Consider the following 17,457-nt stretch of genomic DNA (forward strand, 5'->3'; position numbering starts at 1 on the left):
TGGTTTATGTCCCTTGGTTCAGTGAACTAGGAAAACTTAGGCTGACTCAATTGTACTTCTTACAGCATTAGCAATAATCCAGCCAGCACAACTCTGCACAAGAGCATCCACAAAACCTTCCTGATAGCCAGTTTCTCTTGGAGCTCATTGCAAACCTGTTGGGGTATTTAACATTCCTGTTCATGCAAAACCCAGTGCACTTCAACAACTTCAAGGTCCAACTTTTTAAAGAGTTTGATTGTTGTTGTTCACAATTCCAGTTTTCCAGGTTCCTTAGGTCAAGTGTGAACTTTGCCTGGTGAACAGAGGCTGTTACACCAGAGGGAGGTTGGTGCACATCCTCCTCCCCCTATGTGGGAACTCTTACAAAGCCTATTAAGTTATGTCCATTTCACAAATATCCTGATGCAGCAAGCCAGGTTCATAATCCAGATAAAATCATCATTGGAGAAAAAGTCCCTACTAAACCCAGTAAAATAATCCATGCAATGACACTGGATTTACCCTCAGTATGACAAACGTTCCTCTCTGTAACCAGATTTACAGATTAGCACCACAGAAACTTCAAAGTGTTCCTGCTGCCCATCAGTACATAATACATCCAGCATTATTTTACACACAATCAGTTTGGTTCATGTGAAAAGATCTGCTACAATATCTGATTGATAAACATCATGCACTACATGAATTTTCTTTTGGAAAGCTGGTATTAAAAATGCTTGCAAAACTTCCAGCAAGAAAAAATTTCAGCAGAAAATATTTTGGGGGCAAGAGGCGAAACACAGGAAAAACCCAGAGTTGGTTTTTTTTCATACTTTTAATGCAGCTACTGTCAAAAAAAGCCTTCCTTGCGTATGAGGAGAAATTCTGATCCTTTGTGCTGTGTGAGGATATAGATTGTGGCTTCTGTTCTCTGTTTAAAAATCTCTCCCAACCCTCTGCATCAAGCTCTGACCCACACTCACTCCTGTCTCCACTGTGTTGATGTAATTGTGTGGAAAGTCACTTTACAAAGCAGACAACTGAAATACTTGAGTTGAAGGTATGAAAAGAACAGCTCAGTGTACAAAAGAGGAGCTCAGTGGATAGATCATCTTCCCAGAATGTAAGAGAAATGCCAAACACAATTTATACCCAAATATTCCCTTCCGTCATATATCAAGCATCATATATCCAGCAGTGATAAATTTTTTTTTCCCCCTCCAGGAAATCTCCAGTTTTATAGTTTTTTATTAAAAACTGCAGATGAACTCAGCAAAGGGTTAGGGGGAATGGTGCACATGGGAAAATTGCTGTCTGAGAAACAGCATAACAATAGGGAAATAAATATTTTTCTAAAAAGTTCACAAAACAGGAATGTAAATTTTCACAAAAAAAAAAAAAACCCAAAAACAAACAAACAAACAAAAAACCACCCAAAAAAACCAAAAAAACCCAAACCAAACAAAAAAAAAAACAAAAAAAAAAAAAAAAAAAAAAAAACACCAAAACAAACCAAACCAACCAAAAACCCACAATAAAATAACAAAAAAACCCTCATAGGTAATATCTAAGTTGTTTTGATAACTTCTTTGGATCCTTTTACCATGAAGACAGGGTGGATAGTGTAGACTTTTGACTCATTTGCCTAGGAACAGTGGCCATTTCTTTTTATGCACTGAGTCATCTAGAATAAAATAGAGCCACACAAATCAAGACTATAATTCCCTGGAATTCTTTGAGAATAATGTTGTGAGAACATCAACAAGAGATCTGCAAAAAGAAAGGATAAATCTGTTTTTGAGCTGGGAGGAATAAAAAGTGACTAGAAATGTCAAAAGTCGACAGCTTTGCCAAAAGGGAACCTAAATCTTCTGAACTGATGTCAGTTGGTATTTCTGCATTTCTAAAAGAACAAACACTAAAACCTCTGAAGTTACATCCTAATTCCACAACACTGCTTTGCTGATCAGTGTTTAAATGTCAAAAGCTACAGAGAAAAACTGAGAAACTTCCTGCAGAACATATGATGCAAAGCAACAAAATAAATGACACATTAAAGAAACAACAAAAGTGTTTCCTGTTCCTTATGGAGAAAACAATGGAAATGTAACATGGACAGAAAACTGAGCAAACTGATTTTACAATGTTTGATTCAGTAGCAATGCTTCATCCTTTTCTTATTAATTCTACTCTTATTGGAGGCCTAAGGAAGAAAAAAGTCCATATATTCAGAAAGAAAATAATGTTGGTAGAGTAGGATCGTTTTCTGCTCTTTCATCCATTTCAAACCAGAGAAGCTGGTTCCTCTTACCTTCTTTCCACTGTCAGCTTCCCCACAGCAGGAAATGATTAGTAGCCTGCCAATTATTTTCCTGATGACAACTTAAGAAAATCTTCAGGACTCCAAATAAGACCCTGAATGTACTTTAAGAGGTGAAATAATGAAGTAAAAATAAGTCAGTTCTATATTTAGGGCATTTCTGAGACAGAAATCATAACCCTGAATTGTAGCAAACAAGTGTTGGTTAAAAAGGAGGGGGATAAAAAAATCCCCAAAATCCTGCTCCTATTGAATCATCAAATAAAACAGATTGGCTCTAAATTATGCATGCAAAGGCAATAATAAAGGAATAAAAATGCAAGCTTTAAATACAAGAACAAATAAAAGATGGCATCTCTGATCAATAACAATTCCTAAATGCCAAGACAGCCACAGGGGAGTCAAGGTAAGCTGGGACAGTGACAGGCTGGTTGGGAGATCCTTAACATGGAACAAGAATCCAACCAATGCTCCTCATTCACTAAAACAATGCACGAAAACACATAATTGTGCTGTAGATACCATTTTTAAAGCAAAATGCCCTATCCTTCCATCTCTTCAGGGATCTACAAGCAGAACTAGGAGTCTGATTAATTAGTTTTTCTTTATTTTTGCCACTTTGCTCTCCTTTAAGTGTCTGCAGGCTTACATTATTTAGCAGTAACATATTCCTGGGCTCTTACCTATATTTAATATCATAGATAGTTCCAATAAAACAGAAATATATTGATCTGTATTGCTATTTTTCCTGTTTCAGTTCCAAAAATTGGCAAGATTCATTCCTGTGAATTGTACTAGATTTGCCAAGCATGGAGAGGGAATTTCTCCAGCTCTTCACACAACTATCACCTGCTAGACTGCAGTGATTTCATTTGACCCATGTATCCTAATCCTGGCCCAGGGTGAGGATTTCTAAGTTGACACTTATACCCAGTTTAATTTTTATAGTTTAACCTGTGAAGTCATTAAAAATGCCAATCAGAGTAGTGCTAGTCAGAACAGGATTACATGTGCCATAAATAAATTCAGTGCCTACATTCCCTCACTGTGGTGTCAAACACACCCACTCCTTGTGTCTTGCTGTTCCACATTTCCTAGAGCTTCCCTGAGCAGCACCACGAACATCTCTCCCCACCTGCAATTCAGGAAATTGCTGATGCTTCAGGTACCACTGCAGCTGCCTCCTTTCTCTGCCTGGTACAAAGAGCACACGGGTGGGGAGCAACACTGAGCTGCTTTTCCTCATGGGAATATTTTCTTCTGAGCTCAACTAAACAATTTCTCCTAGACTGGTCTGTTTCACTGTTAAAATCATTCCCACCATGAATTGGGACACTATTTGGGATCAATACTTTCCATTCTGACTCCTAGCAACAAACTCCTGTACTAGCAGAGATTCATGGTGCTCCTGATCTGTGTTTGATCCCTACCTGTGGGAGGAAAATTCACATGTGACCTAAAAACATCCAAATGCCACTTCTTATGAACTTCCTTATGAATTGTTGCATGATTCAAGGAGAGGACAGGGGGGAAATATAATTTCCATTGCTGTTCAGGGAGATTCTTGCCATTAATTTTCAGGGAAGGAGATAAGACATAGTCCTTCATATATGTTGTTTATCTTCCTTGAAGTATGTATTTGTGAACATTTTTAGGCCTATATTTAAGCCCCCTTTTCTTCCAGGCCTTTATCTGGTTAGTTTAGATGAAGCAGCTACTTTCCAGAAACTATCAAATAAATACTAATTACAAAACCAAAGAGGCTGTATGTGGTGACCCTGCATGAGCAGTCATCTCTCCCTTTAGCAGACACTGAAAAGAAATCAGCCTTGTCAGTGCCTAAAAGACCAAGGAAGGGCTGCCAAGGGCCATGTGCAAGCTGCAATAATTTAGGCCTGCTTTTGTGTGCTCAGTAACTCGCAGATGAGGCTGGAATACAAACACACTGATTTGGCATTTTGGGACATACACAGAGGAAATGCCACTGACAACTGAAAAACGAAGTTAAAACAGATTGGGACACTTAACCTCTTTCTTTAGGCTTGCATCAGCTGCTTACAGCAGCTCTGTGGGAGCAAAATCCAGCATGGTACAGAGCTTCCAAATTCATCCACAGGGCTTTCCTTCCAGCCCACATAAATCTTTCCTGTGATATGGGGAGGGAGGAGAGGGAGAGTCCTACATCCATATAAATTTGATCCCCTCTGCTCTGACTTTGAATCAAAGTCACGTGACAAAGACATGAACTTCATTACTCACCTTAGAGGAACGTTAATTTCCAAGCTTGTTTGTGACAAATATATTCTGACATTGTGGCTGTCAAACTAAAGAGCCGAATTTCTGAGTTGTGTCATTGAAATGTAATTCCAGAGGGGCAGTTTTGTGCTGTTCTGTGCAACCCTGAAGAGAAGTGCAAAATAAAACACCACGGAACCAGGAGCATCCTGTGACAACTTAATGAAACACAGGCAACCAAAACCTATGTGTGAGATATTTTAAAGTGCTGCTTCTGTTAGAGCATTACAGAACATCATTTAATAAGCAGTTTAACTCACTGGCATAACCCAAAATGACTTTTGAGAGTGTATTTACTAGGGTCAAGTCTCTCTTGTATACTGAATTCATGTAAGCAAGTGGTGGAAAGGAATGCAATGTTGTCCACTCTATGCTAGCCACTTCTGTATTTGGCTGTAGAAAAGCTACAATTGCAAACAAAAAAACCCAAACAGATTAAAAAAAAAAATTAAACCCCACAAAACCACAGCCCTCCCCTTCACAAAAAAAAAAACCAACAAACAAAACAACATAGTAGTAAGCAAAGAAACTAAATAAGGAAAGGTTAGATATCAAATATAAAAGAAAAAAAAAAGGAAATTTATTGTGGAGTATTAGGTCTCCCAAACACAGGGGAATTGTTTGAAATAGACTCATGAACACATTCTTTTAATACCTGAGAATTTTATCCAAGTGCATCTCTACACTGTTAAGTTTCACAAATTCATCACCCCTTCAGAAATATGCTAGATCACACAAGTAAAAACTAACTCAACATATCATCATTACTATCTTTAGCACTTTCTCTCCTTAAAAAATACACTTAGAACCATGAGGTTAAACACACATCTTTTAAAAAAACAACCAAACCAACAGGTATCAGGTTCATGCAGACAGCCCCTTAGTGTTAAGATCCCACAGACCTGAGCTAAGAGTGACATCCAGTGGAAATAGAGTCTATATCTCTTGATGGCTGTAGCTCAGATTAAACCTCTCATATCACATCTGTATTATGAATATTCAGAAAGATATGTCAGACTTGTATTATATATGTCACTGGGAAGGCAAAGGTGTACAAGAATGAAAGGGAGTATTGGATTTCCACAGAGATGACAGCTGATTCATTCGATCAAAGAGACAAAATTCTTAATCAATGGTTCACCAAAACAAATTATGTGCCTCAGAGTTCACTGTTAAGCCAGGGAGATTTTGCAAAAAAAATTAACATGCTTCTGCTACATTTGCACAGGTATTTATTGTCATTGATAATGAAGCTGTCTTGGGTAATACTCTATCCAATTTCCTAATGGCAATTAATATTATGAGGTAAGAGAGATACTGATGGAAGCTGCTATGTTTTGATCAAATGGAGCTGAACTGGGAACAAGCTGAGTAAAGGCTGCCAGACTGATTTTTTTTTTTAAGCAAGATGAAAAAAAATCCCTTGTATGCGAACAAGCCTGTTTCCCCAGTTCATCTCTTTGGATATACACCCTTCTGGATTGAAGGAAAAAAACCCAAGGAGTCACATTTCAGAGTCACAGATACTTTCCTCTGTGGGAGATGTGAGTATTTAAGCAAAGGGGGATGTGCTCCCTGTCACCAGCAACCTTTTGCCCATGTTCTTTCACACACAGGAAGGGAGATCAGCCATCCATGGCGCTGTTCTCCCCCACCTCCTCAGGTGCCCCCAACTGTTCCAACACACTGGCACTCACTCCATTATTCCCTGAGCAGACTGGGAAGAAAGCTTCCCAGTACTCTGGTTCCATTTGCACTATCCATTTCCCACTTTGCTTCATGTTAGATTCAACACATCTTGACAGAAAGGATTGGGGTAAAACAAGGCTTTTGCTTCCCATCACATGCCTGCAGCTAATGGCTCTTACCATACAGGTCTCACTTCTGCAAACTCATACTTAAATCAAAGTCTCACAGAAATCTGCGAGGTAGGTGCTGGAGAGTCTCCCTGGCCCTGTCAATAAAGGACTCAGTTGATAACAGGCACTGATAGAAGACAAAATAGGCAAATTACCATATGGTGATTGTATGAATTTCTGTGCTCCTGAAAGAATGTTCACTTCTGATCCCAGCTGCAAAGTAAATCCATACTAACTATAACTAGACATGGGTTTGTACCTAGGCAACTTGAAATGCACAATCAGGAACTCTTATTCAGCTGCTCACTACCTCTATCCTGCATATAATATTGCCTCTGCAAGGAAAAAATGGTAGTATTCTACTTCAAGGTTTCATAATACCCATTTGCGGGGTATGGCAGTAATATTCTTCCATTGGGGTATTCATCTTTACAATATTCCAAAGCACATCTTCAAGTACTTTTCCCAATATATTCCCTGGCTTCCAAATCAAATAAGCATTAATAAAGAAAAGATAACACTTATATATCTAGCATTCAGCAGTAGATTGCATATATAAAAAGATACTGAAGTAATTAGTGTTGAGTGCTTTTCTAAATTCTTAGACAATTAAAGCAAGAACACCATAGTTTAAAGAAGGCACCTTTCCAGTGTTTAGCTTTCTGTTCACAGAGTTTAGTCAGGTCTTAGTGTACTGGCAATCTGTTTATTCAATGAAATTCCCTTTTTATAACAGTAAATTCTCTTTTTATAACAGTAATTATGTGTAGTTTTTATAACAATAATTATGTATAGTACCAGGTACTGTAGCATAAGTGTGTGTGTGAGTGATGTTCATTATTCAGAGTAAATCAGCCTACACAATACTCTTTCCATCAGTAAATAGTAAAATTATTTTAATTCAAAGTGTCCTTAAGAGTCATAGGAGTAAAGCAAATGTAACCAGATGATCATCGACACTATCCAAGAGAAGAATTTCACTCCACAAAATTAGGTTTTATAGCCAAAAAGGACCAGCCTCTCAAAGACACAACAGATGAGGTGCTCATCTGCAGACACAGAATCTCCTGTCTAATCAGGATGTGCTCTTTGTGTAATATTAGGAATTACTAAATGGGCAACCAGCTCTGGGAGTACATGTCATAGGCAAGCAATACTGCAAAACACAGGAAACAGAGTAAAAACAGAGCTCTGAAATATTTATTCATCTGTAACAAATAGAAAGCATGCAGATCTAATTAATGCGTTGTAGATGGAGCTGGTTAAACCACAAATATGACTGAAAGTGTGAAATATTAGAAAGATTTTTCTGAGATAGAAACAGTGGCTATAATACTTAAGAATGATAATAAGTCACAGAACATTTTGATGGGAAAAATGGAAGACAACTTGGATAAAAATAGAAAGGCATGCCCTGATGCACTGGATACACTATAATTTTAAGTGGAATTTTTCTCAGTAGAGGGGAGAAAAGCAATTCTTGATTACTGAATCCTTTGAAGGCAAATTGTCACCTTTTTCCCCATCTATTTAAACCTCAGTCCTGCAGCTAGAGCTGCATAAAGAGGCATTTACTCTCTTTGTACTACTCTTTCATTTTGGTGGGAGACTTCAGTGGAAAATATACCAACCTTAATATCTAGTACAGTTCAAGAAATGTTCTAAGGCTAGAAGTATAATCTGCTTTTTGACAGAATTTGTCAAAAGCCTGCTGTTGTCTCACTAAAATTGAAAGCAGCCTGGAAAGTGAAAAAACAGGCCTACTTCTAAAGCCAGAAATAGTTACAGAAAAGCAAAAAGGCATCATGGACCTAGTAGTGAACATTGAGCACATGTTAAGGTGCATTCCTGGTCATTTTTGTGTGGCTACCTAAGCAGCTACAGCATGGCAAGTACAGCTTAAAAATCATAATAGCATATTGAAAACAAAGGGCAGTTCTTTCATTGCTTTAAAGCAACCAACCCATTTAAATGAGGAAAGAGCGGTGAAGGCTGCACCAGTTGAAATGCAAATTTGACATATTTAAACCGGCTGTTTATGTGTCACCATAACTACACTGGGAAAAGTCCCACAAATAGGGTGCTGATGTCACCCGAGCAGCTACGAGTCACAGCAGATGAAACAATGACCCAAACAATGAGCCCGGTCCGGACTGAATCAACAGCCATCCTACGAAGTCAGCTGTGAATCAAACTGAGGAACAGAGCAACAAGAAATTTGGAATTACTTGCATCACAGGCAGAAGAGATCTAGGACTAGTGTCTCCTGACTAAACGGAACAAGCAGGAATCAAAAAGGCTGAGGGATGTTTTTGGTACTCAAATGTCTCTGATAAAAGGCTCCCTCAGATCCAAAGGCTGCAACGGGCAAAGGAGGAAAGATCACTGTTGGCTGCACCAAACCTCATCAGCCTGGGCTGAGCTTTTATATATCCAGTTTGTCAGTGAATGCTGACAAAGAATTGAAAAAGTAACTGTATGGCACAGAGGGCAGCAAGTTAGAAGTAAAGAAAGGGAGTTGTAACCAGATTTAAAGAATTTGAATTTAAAAGATGATGGGAATTTAATTTCACTTAGCAAAGGGCTTCACCTAGGGACAAACCAAAAGAAGGAACTATATATTAAATGAGACAACTGTACTGCAAAGTTGGTGAAAAGAACAAATGAGGCTCCCTGAAGCCATTTCCATGAAGTTACAAGCACACACTGACAATATAAAAAGGAAAAATGGGTACAAAGATTCATTGCCCACAGAGAAAAACAGTCACAAAATACTGTTTTCTAACTGTCAAGAGAGGTTCCTATTGTTGCTAAAAGAATTTCTGGGAAGTACAATCTTTGTATCCTTACTCATGCTTCTGAAGCTTTGAGGATCAAGCAGTCACTGAGGTCAGAGCTCCATGTTTTCAGAGAACCTCATGTAGACATAAATCTGAACAGGGATCCTATAACTACTCACCAAAAAATCAAGAAGAAGGAGAACTTCGAAAGTATCCATCTTTTCTCCCAATTATTATTTCTCTGTCAAGGAATGTGGTCTGAAACACTGTGAATAGCACTATGCAGAAAATCCTTGTGTTTTACTTGTCAAAACAGCTTCAGAGGGAATGCAAGTCAGACTTGGTTTTTCACAGCAAGAATTCCACTGGAACTATAATTAAATATAGAAGAAGCAAGATAAATCTGCCACTGGCACCAAGCAAAACTCAAAAACCATCACAAAAATAACAACAAAATATAAAAGAGGACACGAGTCTTCTAACAATGGAACAGTCTTTAAATGAACTGGGAAATATGTTCAATTTTTTGTAAATTATAGCCCTGATAGAAAACTGCACATTAAGTAACAACATTGAGTGGCTGCCATAAGAGGCATAAATTGTCCAGAAGTGCCCTGTCCTACAGCACTGCCAATCAAAGTGAGTGTCTCTGAGGCTCTCTGGAAAATACCATTACAGGAACAGTCACTGCAGATTGCTTGTGCTGAAACAAAAGCAAAGTCATTCAAATAGCAATAACAGCCTTGATCTGCTGCATTAGCCTTACTATTAACAGTGCAGGTTAATGAATTCTATGAAGACCATAAGGGTGTCACAAAGTTTTGGGATATTGGGGTGGGTTTTTTTAGATTGTAGTGTTTTTGGGGTTTTTTTTTGGTTTTTTTTTTTTTTTTTGGTTTTTTTTTTTTTTTTTTTTTTTTGGTTTTTTTTTTTTTTTTTTTGGTGGTGGTGGTGATTGGCTTTTCTTTGTTCAGCTTTTTTTTTTTTTTTGTTGAGTTTTCTTTGTGTGCATTTTTAAATGTTTTTATTTTGCTGGGGTTTTTAATATATGTATTGCAGCAGCGTCTAAAAGCATCATTTGAACCTAGAGCTCCATTAGACTATCAAAGCAAAACATTCCAATAGAAATAGTTCCCTGCAGAGTTGATTTAAAAGGGGGCTGGGAAGCAACTCCTGTGAAAAACATCATAAAAGCAGTACAAAAAAAATAGTCATAATTAGTCTTCAAAATATTTCAGATCTTCATTTAAAAGTTGCAGGTTTCACTTTTAGCCAAGACTTCTTCAGCAAAACATTCTAAGTATGTAGAAAATATTTGTTTTTAAACAAGAAGTTTTATACTTATTCACTACTCAAAAATACATAATCTCATTAAACACAAGATAAAATTGGAGAACGGAACAAACACTACAAGGCAGACAAAAATTGCTAATATAACTACTGAAGTTTGGTACTTAATCTTTTGAGGGATCTGTATTTTCATATTTGCCTTGTTGCAGCCTAGCTTTCCCTCAAACTGCTGGGCTCTCAAAAACCAGCTATTTCTAACCTTAAACCCAGTTCCTCTTAGAGTAAGCTAACTAACCACATATAATAATAATTTATACTGCAGGATAAAACACATGAGCAGAACAGAGGCTGAACATCAAATCGTGATCCAAAACTTTATTTGAACATGAAGATTATAGAGAAAGCAACCAAAAGTCTAAATGTTAATGACTCTTCTCTTAGAAGGTTTTGAGAAATCTACATGGTAAGGAATTGAAATACTCTGTATGGTACTGAAATACCCTGTATTTTACCACTGAAATGTCCTAAATTTTATAGGAGAAGGTTCATGCTGCGATCAAAAGTTTTGTGATTCAAAAATTCCAAGGCCAAAGGCTCCAAAGACTTAACAGTCTGCACAATTTTATCTTATGACTGTATTAACGTAGTGCTCTGTATAATAGAACAAGACCACATAATACTGAAGAATATTGATAGATTTAATTCTTATATTCAGTCTACTAACTCAGCCATTATCCACAGTGAGAATATCAATTATGTTGCATAAGAAAATGGCAAAAATGTCTCCCATTAATCTGCAAGTGGGAATAATTCTCTTATCTCAGGAAGAATTGAAATAATTTTAATTTATTCCAAATTGTGCCAGAAGCCAGCTGCACAAAAACTGCTGCACAAATAAAAGTGCCAGTTCACCATTGATAGCTATTCCTTACAAACCTTCCAGTGGGGCCTTGAGTGCACCAACAGCCCTTAAATGACTTGGGAGCTGCAGCCCCAGGGACCTGGGACTGCACTGGGGACAACAAGGGCACTGTCCTGCCTGGGCCCTTCTCCCTCTTGGCTCCTGGACCATCCTCCCTCATGGGACAGCCCACACCTTTCTGCAGCCAGGTTCTCCAGAACATAACTTATCTCCTCAGGAAGGGTAAAGGCAGGGAAGTACTAGCCATCTGTTTGATCTCAGTGGCCAAGATGAGATTTACAAAGAGATTTCTCTTTACAAAGAGATTTCTGGGCAGTCTCCTGGGTTTTGGGTGCCTGCACCCCTTGGAGCCCTCATTGATTTTCTCCCTCTGGAGCAGGCAGGAAAGTGAGGATGGTTTCTTGACACTGCAAGAAAACACAAGCCCCAAAACACTGTGTTCTTGTGGCAGGAGGGTTTTTGGGATGAGCACTCAGCTGAAGGTATCACCCTTTTGTTTGTGGGCAGGTTTTGGTGTCAGCTGTGGGGGAAGCTCTTTAACAGGATTCCATCTTTCACAGCTACAGCAATTCCCTTTCTTTACAATAAAAAATATGTCTGCCTGTTCACTCCAATGAACTTGCCAGTTCATCTCACCCCCCACTTTAAAACACTAAAGACAACAAGTTGGAAATTGGAATAAGAGCAAGGGGTGCAGTCAGCCAAGGCCTGCCAGCCACTGCTCAAGGACAGAACTGCTGCACCCTCCAGCACTGAGGAGGCATCAGCTAAAGAACCTTTGATCACACCCACCATGGCAGCACCACAGCACCAATTAAATAAGAGCAAAACATCTGGGAAAGAAGTTGATGCTTCAATGATTCCACGACAAATGATAAGAATAAACCCCCAGATTATTTGTTGAATTTGGCCCAAGTGTCAGGTAGAATGCTCTTTATTTCACAACAAGGACTTTCAGCATTTCCTTCAGACTGAAACTCTTAGAAATGTTAATATATCACTGTGCTATTCTGTGAACATGCCATTGAAGATATAAGATGCCATTCACACGTAACTCTAGAGAACAAAGCTAAGTAGGCAGAATTGAAGTGTTTTAATAAACAAAATTAGGAGACAAATGAGAAAAATTTCAGCAAAGGATTAAACTCATCCTTGAAAAAGGAAGGCGAGATTAAAGCACTACCAGTATATTGCATTCTTATTTCTATCTCCTTTCTTACCTCATTCAACACCTAAACCACTTTGTAACATTTGCTTAAAAGCATTTTATTGTTATGTAAATTACCACCAATTTGTGTTCCTGAATTAAAGCATTGGGCTTGGGTTTTTTTTTTTAATTATCCCCAAGGATATTCAGTATGCTGAAAAGTGATACATGGAATGAGTCTCCAGTGACCCCAAAATGTCTGTTCCTCTGGCACTGTACTCTCCCAGTCATTTGACTACCATAAAGGCTTCAAAAGTTTTATACAATTAAATTATTAAATTCAGAAAGTTTATACAATTAAAATTTTAATTGGTTTTCTGCTAGTTATTTTACTTTAAAAAATCAAGCTAAATAAAAGCAGAAAGCAGCTACAGTTTGGGATGCTTTTACTGTGCAGCCATTGCAGAACATACTGCTCTCCAGGACAGTGATGATGGAATGTTAAGGGTTGGAAGGGACTTTCTGGATCATTTAGTCCCAATCCCTCTGCCATAGGCAGGGACACCTGTCTGATGACAATGAGAAACAGGGAGCTTAAGACATTATCTTTCATTCCAGCACAGAATGCTGGAATTTGGTAATTAGTGTTTGAATAAGGACTTTATCTTTCAATTAATTTTTTCCCCTCCCATGTCATCACTGGGGAAATAATTTGGTGTTCTCTGATGTAACCACAATGGAAATGAAAAAGTGACAGAAACATAACTTTTCTGCAGAGTTAAGGAGGGAGGGGAAAGAACAGGCTATCAGAAAGGAAGCTTACTTTTGGAAATCTATATCTGCTTTTCTGGAGAGTTCTTTCACCAGATAGCAAGTAATTTCATTTATTTTTGTTGCTTTGTCTGCAAGTTTCTTCCATTTCCAATTTCCACTTTCAGCTGCAATTTTAAAAAGTCCAATATTCAACAGACAGCAAACTAATTGCTTGATAATGACCTTTTAAATGCCCAGATTAAAGGCTTTAAATGGAATTTTAATGAGTTATTCTGATATTTGCTATTTATACACTTAGACATGAACAGAGTATTTTTGATTAAATGAAACTTTATCATAACAGTTATTCCGAGCTTCATTCTTTGCACAGAGCTATACCATAGGAGAAGCATACATATGAATATGTATAAAATATATATAAATATATAAACTTGTGCTCTGGCTTGATAAGCCTGTCTAGTGGCATGGTTTGCAACAGGGGATCCATATTCAAGTTAATGCCCTGCATGCCTTCAGGTAATGCAGGAGAAACTGTTCTGAATCAAGAGGAGCAGAGATTTAAATCTAGACCTCTCACATTTTGTGCTAGTGCTCTGTGCATGCTACACATATTGGTGATAGTCATACACATAATTCCCAAAATCAAAAGCTGAAATTCTGACTTGGACAACCCAATTTCAGGAGAATAGCCAAAACATTTCATATTTTTCTGGTATAAAAGAGGGAAACAACTTGCAACATCAGGATTTCCTTAAAAATAGATGTAAAAAGAATAGATTTGCACTACAATGTGAATTAGATTTGCATTACACTTGCATAGTGCTTTACTGTGAAAACCAAAATTTGTCTTCTGGAGGAAGGAGGTAAGGAAGCCAAACTCCTTTATTTAGCCTCTTAGTCAATTGACAAGGTGAAGACAGGTTTGTTTTGCTTTTGATGTAGTTTTTGTTTTTTAAAATACAAGCAATGTTTCTTTTACAACTCTTAATTTCAATATATGCAACTCCTAGGGTATGAAGATTGAGGGAGGAGAACACTACCTATAAAATTTACAAAGGATAGAGAGGAGAAGGGAGCATTCTAAGTTGTCTTACAAGCCTGGGATTGAGTGGATCGACAATTAATGTCTTGAAATATTGGCTTCCTTCACAGGCCCATAAAACCAATGCTGATATGTGCTATGACATGGCATAAACTTGGACATAACTACTTGTACGCTCGAGTTTGTGCTTGAGCATTTATACATCTTCTATACTGCACTGTCAAATGAACTTCATCTATCTGCATTTCAACTGCTCTAAAACTACATTTCAAAATGTTTTAAATATGTTGCACAAAACTGCCTGTATCTGTGAGCATGTCACTCAGCTGTAATGGAACTTCAGGATATCATACAAAACCAAAATACAGATAATCATTGAGTTCTTCTCACTCAGTCTTATTTGGATTAATTCACTCTTATTTTGCTTTTCTCATTAAAAAAGTGTATCTTATGTTATATGATATCTGCCACCTGAGATGTTCATATACAAACACAAAAAGATCTGAAATTTACTTAGAATATCTATGAGAAAGTGGCTTTCTCCCATTTGTTTCCCACATGATAAAATGAAGGTACTTACATGCCCAAAAAAAACATATTAAGGAAAAGTAGTAAAAAGCTAAGTTACTTTATCCAAAAGATGGATACAACAAGTTAAAAATATATTTTTTAGAAGTGGATTACCTTACAGATTTTCAGGAAGTAGATAGCAACTTCAGGAATCCAGGGCCAGCAAAACATAGAATATCTCCAACTAAAAGAGAATTCAGCTTTACCTTTCTGCCAGACATCAACTTGTATTTTCAAACAACAAATAAACCAGAAATGGCATTCAGCCACTGTCCCTCATATCCTCACCTCTTCAAAGCTCTCTGTTGTAATTATTTACAAAAATATTTTGGGGGTGGGGAGTGGAGATTTAACCATTTCGAGATAAAAAGTAAGATCTCTTGAGACAGATATCTACCATGATGTCTCACTGGTATCTCACACTCTGCTAAACCCATTGGCTAAATTCCCTAATAAATAAGTGTATTGGTCTGACCAAGGTAAAACAGCTTTTATGTGCTAGTCTCTTCTTCATTGTAAAGCCTCTTGCCACAACAGAAAAACATCATTAAACCAAAAGGAAATCATTCCCCAAGACTGGGAACCTGAGGACACCAAAATAGAGCTTTCATGAGTTAGTACACTGGCACAGCAGAACCCAAATACTGTAAGGTCATGGAGCAGATACTCCTGGAAACTATGCTGAGGCACACGGGAAATAAGGAGGTGACTGCTGACAATCAACATGGCCACACCAAGGGCATGAAAGCTAAAAAAAAAAAAATTTTCTCATACCTTTAGGTAGCTAAACAGGAAAACAAAGCAATTTTAGGAGTCAACGTAAATAGGTTCTTTACAATAAAAGTCAGCAGAACTCCTCCAAGTAGCAGTATGTGCTATTACACTGCTGTGTCATACTTCTCAGATGTCAAAGATAACTTTACCCTCAAAAGTTCACTGGACAAATGTGTGTACAGATTTTTTTTTTTCTTAAAATAATTAGAAGGCTGTAAAGCAATATTGCCTTTGCCTGACTGACAAGTTAATGACCTGCACTTCTCACACATCAAGACAGGCTAAAGAAAATTGAAACTAGCAGAGGACTTGAAATACCCATCACCATTATTAAGGGGTTTGTTTCCAAATAAGTATAGAAATTCAAGCTTTGAGGAGTTTGGCACAAAGTGATGCATTTGTCATTTAAGCACACCACAATCCTCTTGTGAGTGATGTTGTGTGACACACAGCAACATGGTATGTCTAAATGATAAACCACCAGCTCTTCACTGAACTAGCTCACAGTTATTGGAACCTTGGTAAGCTGCAATCATTTAATATTTCCAGGAGAAAAGGAAGCAGAAAATTGGTGTGGCAGAAATAGAGGAAATGTCCATGTGCATTATGTGCTTCCAGGAAGAAAAGGAAACATCAGCTGACCATTGGGAGTACAACCAAACAAATTTTCCCCCTCATCTTCTATGGGGCCCAATGGCATTCATCCCAGGGTACTGCAAGAGCTGGCTGATGTTACTGCAGCACCTCTCTCCTTATTTTTGAAAACTCTTTATAGTCTAGAGAGCTTCCAGCTGACTGAAAAGTGGCAAAAGTTCAAGAAGGGTGAGAAGGAAGACCCTAGTAATTACAGGCATGTCAGTCTCACTTAGTGCCTGGTAAAATTATTCTGTCAATCTTGGGATCTTACTCATCAGATTCCAGTATCTCATAGTTGGGATGCATCCCATGTTTGATCAGCAAGTTTGGAGAACATGCTCAATAAAAAGACTTGAAGCAACTGCTCCTGATTCTTCCTAATTATCAAAGGTGTCTTCCTGATTATCAGAGTTCACGGCTATGCACAGTCACTCAGAAATTGTCATACTCTAATGCCATTAACCTCAAATTCTACCTACTGTAGACAACTTCAGTTTATAAAATACAACCTTTGAATGGGTTTGTCCCCCCATTACATTAAACAAAAAAAGAAAAATGTTTCCTACAATCATAATACAAGGAAAGCATATTTTAAACCAAACTTCCCATGGAATAGAGCTGGTGAGCAGAGGAGGACACAGCTAGCCTAAAACCTAGGAGAGCCTAGATCATCACTTACCTATAATCTGTATTTTCATTATAACTGATATATCCTGATATCCATAGGCTTCAGCTGGGCTGATTATAATGTTGAAACATGCAGAGTGTATTTTTTTTATTTGGAAGTAGAAAGGCAAAACACAATTTAAGAAAAAGAAGTTACTGTTGTCCATAGAAGAGCCTAGCAGTTACCTATGAAATATAAAGCTCAACCTTGATTTCTCCTCAGAATGAGTGAGCTCAAATCCATGTCTTCCATTTTCCCAAAGAATGCATTAAGAAGCAAGCTGGAAACTATTCTACAATATTCAGCAGAAGTTGCATTATTGCATGGAAAATAATTCAAGGTTTCTTGGGCCCAGTTGAAGGATCACATTTGACAGAGCAACACAGCATCTCATTAATG

The sequence above is a fragment of the Vidua chalybeata genome, chromosome 6 (assembly GCF_026979565.1).
Source record: "Vidua chalybeata isolate OUT-0048 chromosome 6, bVidCha1 merged haplotype, whole genome shotgun sequence".
In the NCBI taxonomy this organism is placed as follows: Eukaryota; Metazoa; Chordata; class Aves; order Passeriformes; family Viduidae; genus Vidua; species Vidua chalybeata.